General features: G+C 28.1%; 1 protein-coding gene across 1 annotated transcript in view; it reads left to right on the top strand.

Moving 5' to 3' along the window:
• The window catches only part of LOC107454682 (neurotrimin), a 191720-nt gene that overhangs the window by 833 nt on the left and 174680 nt on the right, over positions 1–16207 (top strand). The gene's annotated exons all lie outside the window — the stretch shown is intronic.

The raw sequence follows: 16207 nt of genomic DNA, 5'->3' as shown, positions 1-16207 counted from the left end.
GCGACAGAGCAAGATTCTGTCTCTAATATATATATATAATATAATATAAAGAATAAAGATACAGTAAAATTATGAACAGAATTGATTTTTCTAGTAGCTGATTTAGGACAGATTCTTTTTCTCCACCTTCAATATTTCACTCCTAAATATTTCATTAAAAATTCTTGTCGCAATAAAAACAACACAAAAAATCAAATAAATGAAACGTGTTATTCTTTTGTATTGTCTTAAAAATACAACTCCCCCTCTCCAATTATACAGTGATATTTTGTACCTTTTTTTACGAAATAATGTAAAGGATTTTAATGAATATATACGTTACATTTAATTATATCAATTCGTAAAAAATATGCTAATAAGTAAAATAATACTTCAACTGTGGAAACAACTACTTTATGAAGTTAATGATTTCTCTTGCGTCGTTCTATAACTCTTTTTTTTATTTTGAAAATTAGTTAATGCATTATACAATTGTAGTGTAGTTAACATCTTCCTTGATATCTGACATGCAATTACCAATTAGACAGTGTAAGATGAATAAAATGATGCAAAAAAAGTCATGAAAGACATACTCACGAAGTTAATTGTATCGTTAATTGTAATTTATCCTCAAATTATATTGAGGATAAATTAGTTTTTCATGAATAATTTCGTCATAAAAAATATAAGGTTCTGTAATGTAAAGATACATGAATATTTCATTCCCTTTCAGCTATAATTTAAGATGAAATTATTCTATATTTCAAATTTTGTGATTCTCGTTTTAATAGATTTCGAATATTTAAAGATGTTTATTTATATATATATATATTATAATATAGTACAAACTATATGTCCTATTTTAATAACACTACTTATTTAATAATTTTTAAAAAGGAATGCTTAAATGAAATGAAGAATGCTATATTTAAAGTTAAATTTGCTCTAAGGAATTATACAATCAAACCATTTTTAGACTAATTACATATTTTACTCGATATACAATTTACTAGAAGGGCATTTCATGATCAATGAATATATTTATTCGTCAGATTTTATTTCCATAAATTTTAATGATTTATATTATTTATTTTAATTATTATATATTTTATGAATTTTTATATTTTAATTATTTTACTTATCTATGGACTTTTTTGAAGACATCCTTTCATTGAAACTAAATTTGCTTTAAGGAATCTTACAATCATAGCATTGAAAATCTAACTGCATATCTAACTTGATATACAATTACTAAAGGGACATTTCATGGTCAATGATTTTATTTATTATTCTGATTTAATTACTTTCGTTAAGATTAAAAAAAGAAACAGGCAAAACCAAAGGATAAGAAAACAGATTTAAATAATTCTGCAATATGTATTTCACTTGCTAAAATAAGTAATTATTTCAATTTTAATTACCAAAAAAATCCAGCAAAATATACTTCTTTTATTGAAATAATAAACTATTTTAAATTTACATTTTCTTACTTTCAGTTATAATTCGAAAATTTATTCTATGTTGCAAATTTCTTTACTTTCGTTTTAATAAATTTCGAAAATTTTATCATTTTTACTACGCGTATATTTAAAAATAAACTACATGCTGTATTTCTGTACTTTAATGATTGTACTTATTTATGCATTTTTTCCACAGTTTCATTTCATTGAATACTAATTTATTCTAAAGAAACATACAGTCAATGCATTGATAGTCTAATTACATATCTCACTTGATATGCAATTCGCTAATTGGACATTTCATGGTCAATGAGTATCTTTCCGTCTTATTTCTTGTGTCGAGTGTTTTCAAGTGGGGAAAGAAATCGAGTAAAACGAAAGAATCGGTCTGTGTTTAAATGGGAAGCTTTAATTACAAAATTCACCAAATTTAAATACAAGAGCCAAGAGAGACGGAACGTGATTTAATTAAAAGAGTAGGAAACCATTAATGGTTTTGTGTAATGAGAAAATCATTTTTTCTGCACAACTTTTAAATAACGTATATTTAACATCGTGAAAAGAATTGTAATAGCTAGTTCTTTCTTCTAACTTTAAAAAAAAATTAATTTTCAGATCTTTTAAAGATGAAAGTGCTTTTTTACTTCCGGATTTATTTCAAGTACTTTAAATATCACCGAATAAAAATAGATTTTACTGTATTAATAACTGAAAATTAACGGAAAATTAACGGCATTTTTTAATTAACGGAAGAATATAATCTGATTAGTTTATTTCTCTTCATATTACGAGTAATTTCATACACATTATTAGAGAGTATGGAACTTGCAGAACCATAATATCTTTCCTATTTCCAAAACATTTACTGTTATATTAATTTGAACCATATTTTTAAGGATTTTTATTATAAAAATGCGTTATTAAAACCGTATTGACGTACTTTTTTTATTTGCAAAGAGAGGGACGAAACGTGATTTGATTTAAAAGAGTAAGAAACTATTAATGGTTTTGGGCAATGAGAAAATCATTTTTTTACATGTAACTTTCAAATAATATTTATTGAACATCACGGATAGCTAGTTCTGCCTGATAATTTAAAGAACAATAAATTTTTACATCCTTAAAAGATGAAAGGAATTTTACATACTTAGAAAATAAATGAATTAAATACAGCGATGCATAATACATCTAAGCTACTGACATGTTTTTAGCGTTTATGTTATGAAGCATTTAAAATCGTTAGATTATATGGTGACCCATATATAATTAGTTTTTAAATATTACTTATTTTCATTTCAAATTTTAAACGGAACAGTTATACTGTGTTTCTAACATTCATTTTAAAAGTTGTCAACTGATTGAAATTGTTTGTAAAGAGCCAAATTCATTTCAGCACAAAACAAACAATTATGCATTTATATATTTTTCAAAGTATTTATTATTTTTCAGTATTAAATATAATGAAGTCATTCAGTCATTTTTTTTGTTATGTAATTTGTAAAATAATTTATATTTCCAAATACTAGGGCAGATTTCAAAGAGAACTAACTTGGTAGCAAGTGAAATGTACTTGATTCCAAGGTAAACCATATAATATTGCGTAGTAATCTTTGAGAGTAGGTCAGAGATTTTATATTTTATTTTATTTTATAACCATCGTTGAACAATCGACCCAATATTTTTGGTTTATGACAACTTCTGTTAAACTCCGTAGCCTTGTAATTATGAATCCAATCCACGAGACAATGGAACTCCTGGATCAAGTATTGGGAGAAATTTGTCTTAGTGGATGATTTTTGATGCAACTTACCCCATTCGCGTTACACGGAGAGGACAACCACGAGAATGTCCCACGGTTATTCTGACGGCAAAGGAACTCTAACCCATGATCCGTCTTTCACTGAGGATATTTCACGTCAGCATTGTGGTCGGTGCAAGCCGGATGTGTATTCGTATTGACCAGCCATCACTGGGGATTCAAACCCGATTCACCTCATTGGAATGTGAAAGCCTGGTGGATTGGGTACTGGGCCCATGTCCAAGAGTTTGTGGGTTCGTTCCCCGCCGGCAAAGACTTCCGGTGTAGTAAATAGTGACTGATGCACGTTAAATCTGTCAAGTCGCAAAGTCCTCCATGTTCCCCTAACAAATTAAAACCTTTGGGTGTATTGGTGCAGAAGTTCCCTTGTCTTCTGGATTGGTTCAAAATTACAAGGATATGGAGTTTAACATTAGTAGTCATAAACCCAAAATTGGATCGGCTGCTCAACGAAGGATATATATATATAGGTGGGAGATTTTTTATTTTTATTTTATAACTGTCGTTGAGCAGCGGATTCAATTTTATGGTTTTACGACTACTAATGTTCAACTCCGTAGCCTGGTAATTTTGAACCCAATCCAGAAAGACAAGGGAACTCCTGGATCGAGTATTGGGAGAAATCTGCCTTTGTGGAGGATTTTTTGATGAAGCTAACCCGCATTTCGTTACATGGAGAGGAAGATCACGAGAACCTCCCACGGTTAGCCTGGCGGCAAGGGGACTCTAACCCATGATCCGTCTACCACTGAGGATACGATTTCACGTCATCAGTGCGGTCGGTGCAAGCCGGATGCAGATTTCGTATCGGCTGGGATTCGAACTCGGTTCGCCTCATTGGAAGGCGAACGCTCTATCCCCTGAGCCATCGAGGCTTTATAGGTGAGAGATTGCAAATAAGGAAGTGACCCACTTTTGTGAATACTTACGTTTCTTAAAATACTGCTGCAATTTATGACAATCGGCAGCACTGGTCGCACTTCGTCTTACCAATGGTGAAAGGTTCTCAATGTTTTTCTCTCCAATCAACATAAAAACAAACAAATTTAGCTCTATCAAAAAGTTCTCCATCAAAAGATTGTTAGTCCCAAGGTCTGATTTAGGAGTTCTCCTGTGTTCTGTGTTAAGTTCATAATAACAAGGCTAAGGAGTTAAAAATCGATAGCTGTATTTCCAAAAAATATGTTGACCGGTTATAAAGAATTGTATTTAATATGTATTTGAAAAAGTGGTCGTCCACGAAACTTTTTTGAACATAATAATCATATTCCTTAAATGCTTATTTGTGATCTGTTTCTAAAGGTTAATCGTCCAAAAACATTGGGAAAAAAAATTCTATGGGAATTGCATATTTCTACAAAATAAGAAATATTCCATCAAATATGATTTTTTAGAAAGGTATCTTTTTTCGATCTTAATATAAGTTTGAAAAAAAATGTTTATACACGAGAATGAGATTTAAAAGGAATAAGATTTAATGTTACGTCGATTTCTAAACTAAATGGGATTAAAAAATCGTTTGCTTAAAAGTCCGTTTTTTTCCCATTTCAACAATTTGTAAGCGGATAAAAAAAATAACAGTTCAAATTTTGTTTGCTAATGTAAATTTATATTTAATTTGTCATTTAAAATGCTAAGACAATATTAAATTTCTTTATTTAAAAGTTTTTTTTTGTTTTTAATTGTCATCTTTAAATATGTGACAAAAAAAATAAAGATTCAAAACCTAAAATAATGAAAATTGATTTCTTGGTAAGGAAAAATTAAAATTTAATAATTGCAGGGTAATTTTTATAATTGTTGTCAAAACTATTTTTTTTTTTTTTTTGCAAATTAGTAATAATATTGTTCAACAGAGTAAGAGTTGAGGGTCACTTTTTAAGTAGCAACCGTTTTAAAATGGAGCAAGAGAAACTTTCTGTATGAAAGTAAATTGCTCCACGAACTGAAATAAAAACATTTATTCACTTTTTAACATAGTCATCATTATCATTGAAACATTTGTAAAGTAATGCCACGAGCTTTTACATACCATCATCAAAGAGCTCTGCCTCCTGATCGTAAAGCAGTTAGTAACAGTTTCTTTCAACATGCCATTATTTTCCAAGCGATTTCCACCAAGAAATTGCTTACGTTTTGGAAGCAGATGAAAAATTGATGGTGCTAGGTCAGGGTTGCAAGGTGGATGATCCAGTACTTCTCGTTCATGGCAATAGACCATCCAGATCTTTCTTCATGAACATTTGTTCTTCCGTTATTTGAAAACCCACACCATTTACCTACATATCTATCTTGCATTATACCTTCCCATAATCTTTCACAACTGCTGCTGAATTTTAGCTGGATGAACTTCTTTTGTCTTAAAAATTGAATAACTGAATGCACTTCACAATTGGTGGGATTACTGATTGATATGGCGACAATGGCAGCAGTATAATCATACAACCAATACAGGCAGAGAGACGTGAAGCGCAGGAATGGCACAGCGAGAGATATGAAGAAGGTTGCTAATCTTGAACTAACGTCACTTGACAGGATGCGTGTAAATAGTGTGCAATCGGTTCTGTGTTTAAAAATGAACCTCGTAGAGTATATCTTTGATTAACTTTATAATTATTCCCATGTAGTATTTTTCGTTAATTTCGATTGTGTGTTGAATCAAATATACATACTGCATTGACTTTTAAACTGGAAATGTAACAGTTTAGCAGAAATTATGTTTGAAGCTCATTAATTTCTAAACCAGTTCAAGGTACAATTTTTTATTTAGTGCACCAAAAATCCTTATAAAGTAAAAATAATATTTTTAATAATTTTAAGTAATTGTCAAGAAAACTCAATTTATGAACTAAAATATGTTTTTCAGTTAATTCATTTCAGAAAAAAAGACATGCATTCAAAAAATTTTAAAATGGTTCTTAGGTGACAGAAATTATTTGACGGTGAAAGAGAGTTAAATATAATTTTGTGAAAAAATAACAATTGTTTGTTAAAAAAATTAAAGAATTCTTAAGGTTGAATGTTTGGCATTAATAATTCTCATTTTTATTTTCCCTGCAACTTTCATGTGACGCAATTTCTTACTGGACACGGCAACTTCAAGGCATATTTGAAAAGATTTGGCTTAAGCTCCAGTGATCTGTGTGATTGCAATATTGGAGGAACACAAGACGTTGAGCATTTTATTGTAAAATGCTCACATTTTGAGAAAAATAGAAAAAACTTAATAATTGCCTTAAAGTCGCTCAGTATTAATTATCCCCCTCCTCTTCGCACTTTTGTGGGAAACAAAACCGTCTTCAAACTTTTCTGCAAATTCATTGATTCAGTTTTTAATGCAATCTTATAAATCAGTTTGTTTTATGTACTACTTTTATTTTTCCTTTTCTCATCCTTTTTGCAAATGTTTTTTTTTATTATTTTATTTTTTTTTAACTTTTATTATTATTATTTTTTTTTCTCCCTAATTTTTCATGCCCTTTTAGTATGTATATCTGTTTAAATATCCTACATTGTTGATACCATACTTACGTCTGTAAGCCTCGTGTTGTACTTTTTCAGTGGTGCACGAGGAATCTTTTTGTTATTGAATGAAAAAAATAAAAAGAAACATATTTAATATGTGCGTAAAAACTGCCAGAGTATGGTAATTTTGGATATATGGGAACATTAAAAAAACACATTATTACCTTGGTAAACATTTTGTCAATGATTTTTTTTTTTAATATGGAATAAAAATTTATAGTTTTATGATAATTAATTAGAGCATGGAATAAAAAACTATTCTGTTTAATTTGCATTTAAAACTCGGTGTATATTTTATGTGATAATAAAATATGTAGTAATAAGAACTATTATTTTGAAAAACAGAAATTCTGTTAAGCCATTTCCAGATGAACGAGAAAATCACTAAATTAGTTATTTGAACACCACATATATTGGTTTTTATTACCAGAATTATGTCTTTTTTAACTAGGAAAGCCATTACCATAGAAAATGGAACCTGTTAAAAATAAAAAAAATAGAGACCTGTTAAAAATAAAAATTTCTTAGCGTACTGAAATATAATCAGTAATATGTAATTCAATATTGGTTTTATGAAGTCTTTAAATAATATAACTGAACATAAAATGCTATTAAATATTAATTCAAAGTAAGAAAATCGTCTTTCATTTTCATAAAAATTTATTATTTTTCGAACAACCCTACATAAAAATATAATAAATTACTCTTTCATTATCGTAAAACGATTAAGAAGTTATAATACAGCGTTAATATAATAAACGCTGTTATAGTTTTAGATATTTTTATCAGAAATTACGTAAAGATGTCCTTAACTTGGATTAATAATTCACATCACTAAGTTATATTAGACGAGGATATAAGTAATTACGTATGGTAAATAGTTATAATATATAAATACTTTTAAAGGAAAGATAAAGAAATTAATTTTAGATAAGAACTTATTTTATAATTCTAATTGACTATCAAATAAATCAGAGTCTTCTTTGTAATGAAGAGAACAGTATTATATGATTTCCGGCTTGTAAAAATGAAAAGCAATTTTAAGCTATTAGATTTTTTTTATTTTTTAACGGGTTGAAACATTAACCTATTTAAAAGTACTGTTAACCGGATTGCATCATCCGTAAAATAAATTTTACCACGAAATAAATTTTTACCGTAAAATTTTACACCGTACTTTTTTATGGTATTATTCATTTATTACAGGGGTTTTATAGCAAATGCTACTGTAAAAATTACGGTACATCAGATTTTTTGTTCCGTAACTTTTTTGAGGAAAAATTACGTTAGAAAGGGTGCCCTGTACTTAAAAAGGTACTTTTAACCGTAATTTGGTTTGTAATTTTTCACAATGTAGCAATAAAAGTAGTAACATTGCAAAAAGATAATCTGAAAAGTGAATGTAAAAGTTTTGAAATAAAATGCATGTTGGTCTTAAGCGATTAGGCTATATATAAAACGTTCCATTAATTGTAATAATGGGAAATAAAAAAAATAAGGAAACTTCAATCAATTTAATCAAATGTAACTAACTCCAATTACTTTATAGATCGTGTATTACCCCTCTTCTAGATTTATTTTGACTTTAATGTGCCGACTCAATTGTTAAACTTCAGAAAGAAGATACTGAATGGTGGAGGAAAGACAGTGGTTTACGTAATCGAGAACCCAATGTCTTTAGGGATTAACGAGTTAATTGGACGATTTCCTCACGAAAATTAGTTCAAACAAAAGGCTTCTACGAGCAATTTTTCTTAATTCCCTGTAGATAGAGATAATTTTACTGAACATTTTTCAAACTATATTGTTGCTTCTCTTAAAAACTATTTGATACTTAAAATAGTTTTGTTTATTTAAGTATAAAACACCAATCAACAATTTTTGTGAGACGGCAATAATTATAAAACTGAATTCAATTTAGAAAATATTAATTTTCTGAGTGTTATTGTTTTTCTAAAGGTAAATGCGTTTGCAATTTACGCTATTTTGCAGTTTTTTTTTCTATTTTAAGTATTTAATTTATTTTCAAATTATTTTAAGATTTAAAATCTTTTTCAAAAAAAATTTTTTTTAAGAAATCATGCTTATTTAAAGGTTCTTTTTTTCATTGTCTTTTAGAAGATAGTATGAATTCTCAAATATGAAATGATCCATTATTTAAAATAGTTTAAATTCAATATATACAAATGTAAATATATACAAATGTAAATGTATACAAATGTAAATATATTCAAATGTAAATATATTCAAATGTAAATATATTCAAATGTAAATATATACAAATATAAATATATAAATATTAAATTCAATATATGAAAATTCAATTTATATATTCAACTTAATATTCGTCATAGAATGTGTGATCGGAACACAAGAACTTAAAAAGTAGTTTTTTACTCTCACATTTAAGAAATTAACACAGTGGGAAAACATGCTTCAGAAAACTTTTTATTTACGAAAATATGATTTATGTACAAGGAAATCGCTTGAAAGAGAACGATGTAATTTACGTACTAAGAATCGTGTGAGGAGATGCTGAAAGAAATTGCTTATCGTTTTCATAAACACACGTCACTCCCTACACCACAGGTGTAATGCATGCATTGCAGCAGGCGTGAAGGTCATTTGAGCAATTTCTTTGAGCATTTTTCCAGCAAATGGGTACTTGTACTTCAAGAGGTAGAAGAACTCCCATACACGCACATGTGACCTTTGACTTCAGTGCTGTTAATTAACCGTAAGTTTAATTAAATGAAGAGCAGTATCGCAAATCGAATTAGTTGAAATATAATTCTTTCCGGTCTACGTCCTTTACTCATTTTGGATTTCTTATTTGTTTATGTATTTTACTGTAACCGTGATATATTTTTGTTTTGTGTGCCTGTCAACTTCGATGCATAAATAGTATGTTTATGTTCCATGTGGCTTCGTGTCTTTTTTTGTGTTATGTCTCTGTGTAAATATATAGTAAAAGAATTGGATTTTGAGAAAGAATCTTTGTGAAAGAATTTAGAATGTGTCAGTTAAGAGAATTGATACTTGGAGATATTGGCTAACTTGAAATAGAATGGAAAGATCAGTTGCTGACGTAAATGAATGCCACGTTTTAACAACCAATCAGGATCAAGATACCCATCTTACGTCACTTGCAGGACTCCCATTCTTTGTACATCAGTTATATGTTTTTCTTTGGAGCAATTCTCCGCATATCAATCATATTCTCGTGATCATATTCAATATATCGTTATCAATATATATTCAATATCATATTCAATTCTTACCTATTGTCTTTCAAACCTTAACCATTTGTCATCAAAACTCTTGAAAACATTTGTTTTTCATATAAATACTTATTTAGACAGTTAATCTAAGCACATATTTTGGTTTTAAATTTCGTGATGTATCTAAAAATATGTATTATGACCGAACATTATAGAAATGAATTACATATTCTTCGCTTATGTGTAATTCATATTGTATTGATGTTCTCGCCAATTTTTAGATTTGTAACTAGCTTGTTCGTAACTTTTCGGTAAATTTATATAAAGAAAATTCTCAATATATACATTGCATTGAAAAGTTAAACTTTAAAGATTATTTACATACTAAACTTAGCATTTCTGGCCTTTTAGAAGGATTACTTCAATAAGCACAGTGTGAAATTCGTATTCCTAGCTGGTGTATAATTCATGTAATATTGATGTTCTCTCCATATTTTCGAATAGTAACTAGCATATTCGAATTTTTTTTTGATAAATTTATATAAATAAAACTCACAATATATACATTGCTCTCAAAAGTGAAATTTCAAAGATTATTAATCATTTGAACTTGGAATTTCTGACCTTTTAAAAGGATTGCTTCAATAAGTACTGTGTTAAATTAAATCTTGAAAAAAAAACTCTGATTCATAATTTAAATACTTGTTTGCGACAGCTAATAATAATAATATATTTTGACTTTATATGATTTATCTAAAAGTGCATATTATGTACGAATATTATGGAACAGAATTGTATATTCTTTGCTAATGAATAATTCATATAGTATTCATGTTCTCTCAATTTCTTTTAGAATTGTAACTAGCATACTCAAAGCAGTAAATTTATATATAAAAAAAATCTAAAATATATACATTTCATTGAAAAGGGAAACTTTTAAAATTATTTAACAACTAAACTTGACATTTTTGACCTTTTAAAAGGATTACTTCAATAAGTATGGTGGGAAATTGAATCTTAAAAAAGCGCGTAAAAAGGCCACTTCACGAACATAAAATATCCTTATCCGCAGAAAAATAACAAATATCTAAAACTGTTTCGCCTCATAACGCCAAATACATTCTTTGAAATAGTCTGGAATTTGTCCCCAGTTTATATCCCCCCATGCGCTTTTGTGAACGAGAAAGAAATAAACAAATAAAAAAATAAATAGAAGACCGTAACAAGAAACCAAAATGAAATGGATTTTCGCGGGAAATTCGTTTTTGGATAAAAAAAAAATAAATAAATAAATATAAATAAGGGACAAGATGAGCACATTTTTTGTCACGTTCCTATTCTGCAACTTCCTTTTTTTAGGGCTCTCTATGCAACAACAGAAAGGTGAAAAAAATTTTTGACGAAATGCTATTTATAGAGATCAGTTTGCTTAGGAAAGAAGGGGTTTGTGGGATATCTAGGATAAATAGCTTGTGACACTTGAGCGCGAAACGATTTGTGTATTTTCACTATTTTACTTCCCAGTTGCTGTATTTGAGGGTATGTTATCCTTTCATGATGTGAGCTCTCAAGGGCTTTATGTTTAAAAAATATGCTCATTCGGCTGCATTTCAAAATCATTTTTCTTTTATTTGACGATGAAAATTCAGCGGAAAATCTAGTTATCGTTTACTTTATTTCCTCGCTCACGAGCGCAAACAAATTATGACTTATGGTATTTTCATTTCTATTTTTATCACCACTTTTGTGTCGATTGTATTGTATAAAAATAGAAGAAAAATACACATTTTACAGTTTTTTTCCGATGCCTTAAAAATATATTTATATTTTGTATTTGCTTAAAATAAATATGTTGTCTATTTTTTATTTCTTCTTAGCTTGCGTACCTATATGTATTTAAAATTAGATAATGCGTGGTTCATGGAAATTGAATTCCATTTTCAAATATTCAGAAAAATTATTTAAGCAATTCTGAATCTGAATGTATATACATTCCATTTTTTTAAAGTTTAATAAAAGAGGAGAAGTGAAAAAGAATTTACCTGAACTATTAACTATAGTATATTTTTAGAAACAGTTGTGTTTAAAAAGTTAGTTGGTTTTCTAACCAAAACAAAATAACGTTAACTATTATAACGGAAAACTTTAACTATCTACTTTAACTCTCCTGTTTACCTTCAGAGAATCTTTTTAGTATTAGAGCTTATCTACTTTTAAAGAATAAAAAAATTAGTAAAAGCTATAAATTCAGTATATACAAGGAAAAATGTGATTGAGTGTGCGATAAATTTCGACTAAAACGGACTTTGTGTAAAATAGAATTCTGTGAAAAACGAATAGCTTTTAAAAACCCTTCAGCAATAAATGCGCATTAAATAATTTCGTTTCAATTTGAATAAGACAGAAATTTCCGAATGTAAAAGAGAAAAGGTATTTAGAACCCCAGCCAAGACAAAGTTTTTCGTATGTAACTAAATTTTATTGTTTTTTTCCCATTGATTCATTGTGCTTTAAAAAATTAAAGCTTGCATCGTTTCTCACTTAAAATCACATTTACTTAAAATCACTTTTACTTTCAGAAAATAATAATAATTATAATCTGGCATTTTCGGCTTATAAAAAAATATTTTTAATTGGTATATTAATGTAAAACAGCGTAATTTTATTTTGTGTGAACTGGAATCAGTATAACGTGCATATGAAAATGTTTTTAAAACTTGAAAAAATATAAAATTTCTCATAAGATGGACACTTTTCCTCTATACTTAGCATTTTGTGCTAAAATAATGCTGTTACAATGCATAAATTTATTAACAAAAAAATTGTTTCCTATATATGATACAGTCAATTTTATATTGCAAAAAATTTACGGTAAAAAAATATATAGAACTTTAAATTGGAAGGACCCACTGTTATGATTTTAATCTAACTTGGACTTTAATTTTTTCTGAGTTACACTTCAGGTATGTCACTGTGCTTGAGTGATTGTTCTGACGGAGCGAAACTGTTTTTTAAAACTCTACTTATGTCTTTACCCTCATCATGCAGAATTAAGATACAAAATTTGGCCTATGACTTAAACAAAGGAGCCATGAAATTATACTGCAGAGTTTCGCTTCCTTGCTGTATCAAAAATAAACATAATGATCAACAAACAAGTATAAATGATAAAGTACACATCGATCTTTTCTTACTGGAATTGACATCTATAAGAACAAAAGTTTTAGAAAAGCTAATTATGCTTATTATTAACTATATCGTAACAAATTTCATATTAGTTATACCTTTTCTTTTTTTTATTCAAATATTGTAGAAGTTTATAAATAATTTTTCAGAGGTAGCAAAAAAAACTAGTTGCTTATGTACCTTTTTTTTTATCTAGTACTACATTATCAATCTAAAATGGAAACATTGTTTGACTGCAAATAATAAAACTCGCTTCCTTATAAATTTTCCACCATAAATATGTCAGAAAAAAGATGCTCGAGAGTCGAAATTTATTGGGCTTTTTATAATTAAAACTTACAAATTAAAACTTATATTTGTTACTTTACTAAGTTGAAACGTATGTTCAGGTGGCATTTCACAAATCAAGAGGCAGTTGAGTCTTTCTGAAGGAATTTCCCGATTTCTTGTTCGCTCAAAACGCCATTTCTTTAAATGAGTTTGAATATCCCCGCAATTTTGAGCTTACGACCACCATTGTTCAACTCTGTAATTTTGAACAAAATGAACACAAGGGAACCAGTGGAGCAAGTAATGATAGCAGAGTTTCGTCATTGAGAACTTTCTAATGAAAACAAACTCTCATTTGCATGTTAAATGTAGATGAAAACCACAAAATACCACCAGTTTGAGGCCTGACGGCAAGGAGATTCGAACACATGATCACAGAGGTAATTTTAATTTGGCACTGTGGTCGGTGTGAGCCAGGGGAGAAATTCGCATCGATCTGCATTGCTGGATACCTCATTGGGGGGCTAGGGCTCTATGCCCTGAATCATCTCGGCTCAACATATATATGTTAGAAGTCTAAAACATGAATTTATAAATATGAATGCTATACGCAATATAAGACCAACTTCATTATCAAGATACGAAATACTGATTCGAAATATTTGAAAGACCTAAAAAACTAACTGAAACTAAGGTCAATAAAAGTTGAGAAGTTTTTTTTAAAAATATTTATGTTAATAAAAATATTAAAAATTCCGGTAATTATATCTAATTTATTCTTGAATGTTTTTCTGTCACACACATGAGTACAAATAAAATATAAGAATATTTAAGATCAAATTTTGTTATGAAACATATTTTTGAAACACTAATTATAAAACCGGATTTATGATGAGGTACAAAGATCAGCATTTTTAAATGTACTCAAATAAACCAATTTTTCAAAATACGTTTATGTTATTGCATTTTTTTTTATTCCTAAGACTTGGAAAATATTTTTTAGTGAAAATACCCCATAAAAATCACTTGCGAAAGTTATTTGCCACAGTATATATTCTTCCTCACAGCAAAGATGTACCGAACCAAATAATTATCAAAATATCAAATTTAATCAACACAATATTTAGCTTCTAAACAAAATATAATATTTTTTTTAAAAAATAAATAATGATTTTTATTTTTGCTGCTATAATACTCTGATTGTTTCAAAATTTATTTATTTAAAGTTTATATCAAATAAAAGTAGTTAAAATAGGATGCTGTTGTTATTTATTTTTAATCTGAATAAATTTCATGGTGCTAATAAAATATATGCAGTAATAAACATTTCAAATTTAAATTGTAAAATAAAGAGCTGCTACAACAAAGAGGTGGTATAAATGACATCTTTTTAACACCTCTTTTTAATTAAAATTTGCTTCAAGAGAACAATAAAAGTAGAACTTTAACATCTTCACAAATTAAAGGCTAAACACGAGGGAAATGATCAGAATTGAGATTATTGCGCCTCGTAATTAACAAGCTAAATACAAGTTTCCTTTCTCACTCCTTCAAGTATATGTCTTCAGGTAACGCTTTTGAAAAACAAAATTAAAATTTTTATTTACGGTGAAAATTAAAATCATCCAAACATATTCCTAGATCTCGTGATGTACTTTATTAAAATAACAGCATTTTTGACAATGGGAAAATTTGAAATATTAAAATACATTTTTCATTGTCGCATTGTCATTTACTTTCAAGTTACTCTAGTACTAGAACAATAAAAGGATGAAAAAAATACAATAATAATGACATCCGTATCGTAACTTTCTTGTTTAAACATGTTTCTTTTTTTTAAAAATATTAATTTTAATTTGAGTAGTATAAGCATTTTTCCAAATGAGTAATTTCTTGCGGTTATTATTCTAGTTAAAACAATCGATTTCTTTTCTAACAAAAACATTCGTAAAATCGTTCAAATGAATGAAATTTTTCTTAATTTGTGAAATATTAATTAAAATATTTATTATTTTTTCAAATAATGTCAAATTTCATGTTAAGATGTAATCAGCAGAAAACTTGATTGTGTCCAATTAAATTTTTCTAAGAAGTTCAAAGAAAATATGCGCCATTGAAATTGCGATCTTATTTTTCCATTCTTAATTTTTACAAAATTTAAATATTTAATTTAAAGTATCTGCTTAAACTTTTTTGAAAAAGAATATAATTTTTTTTCAAGTTGCTGTAAATTGACAGTATGTAAAACATTGAAAATGTGTGACATTTTACGGATACATATATATAAATATAAATCATGATACAAATACAGGGAATAAGTAAAATTTAGTAACAAAAAATCAGGACAATATTGAATTAAGAATGAACGAAATAGAAAGCATGTTATTCCAAGTTACAATAGAGCAAAATCGTTGATATCACTGCTGATATAAATATATTGAAAAACGCGTAATTTAATACATTATACCTAATCAAACACCAAAAAATAAAACAGCAGGAAACAACAGGGTACTCTGAAAAAGTACAAAAATCAATTTTAAGAGCATGAAAAGCACTAAAACTCCACTGACAACAGCGCACCAAAAGTATACATGAAAATGGAAAGAACTGACAACATGAGTCAGGGGAGCATTATCATGCCGTCGAAATATCACAAACAGCCATATATCCCCACCTGCTCTGAAAAGATGAAGAAAAAAAAAGCAAGTCAAATGAAGATTATATATATATTTCCTAAGACTTGGAAA

The sequence above is a fragment of the Parasteatoda tepidariorum genome, chromosome 5 (assembly GCF_043381705.1).
Source record: "Parasteatoda tepidariorum isolate YZ-2023 chromosome 5, CAS_Ptep_4.0, whole genome shotgun sequence".
Lineage (NCBI taxonomy): Eukaryota > Metazoa > Arthropoda > Arachnida > Araneae > Theridiidae > Parasteatoda > Parasteatoda tepidariorum.
This window is presented reverse-complemented; position numbering and strand designations above follow the sequence as displayed.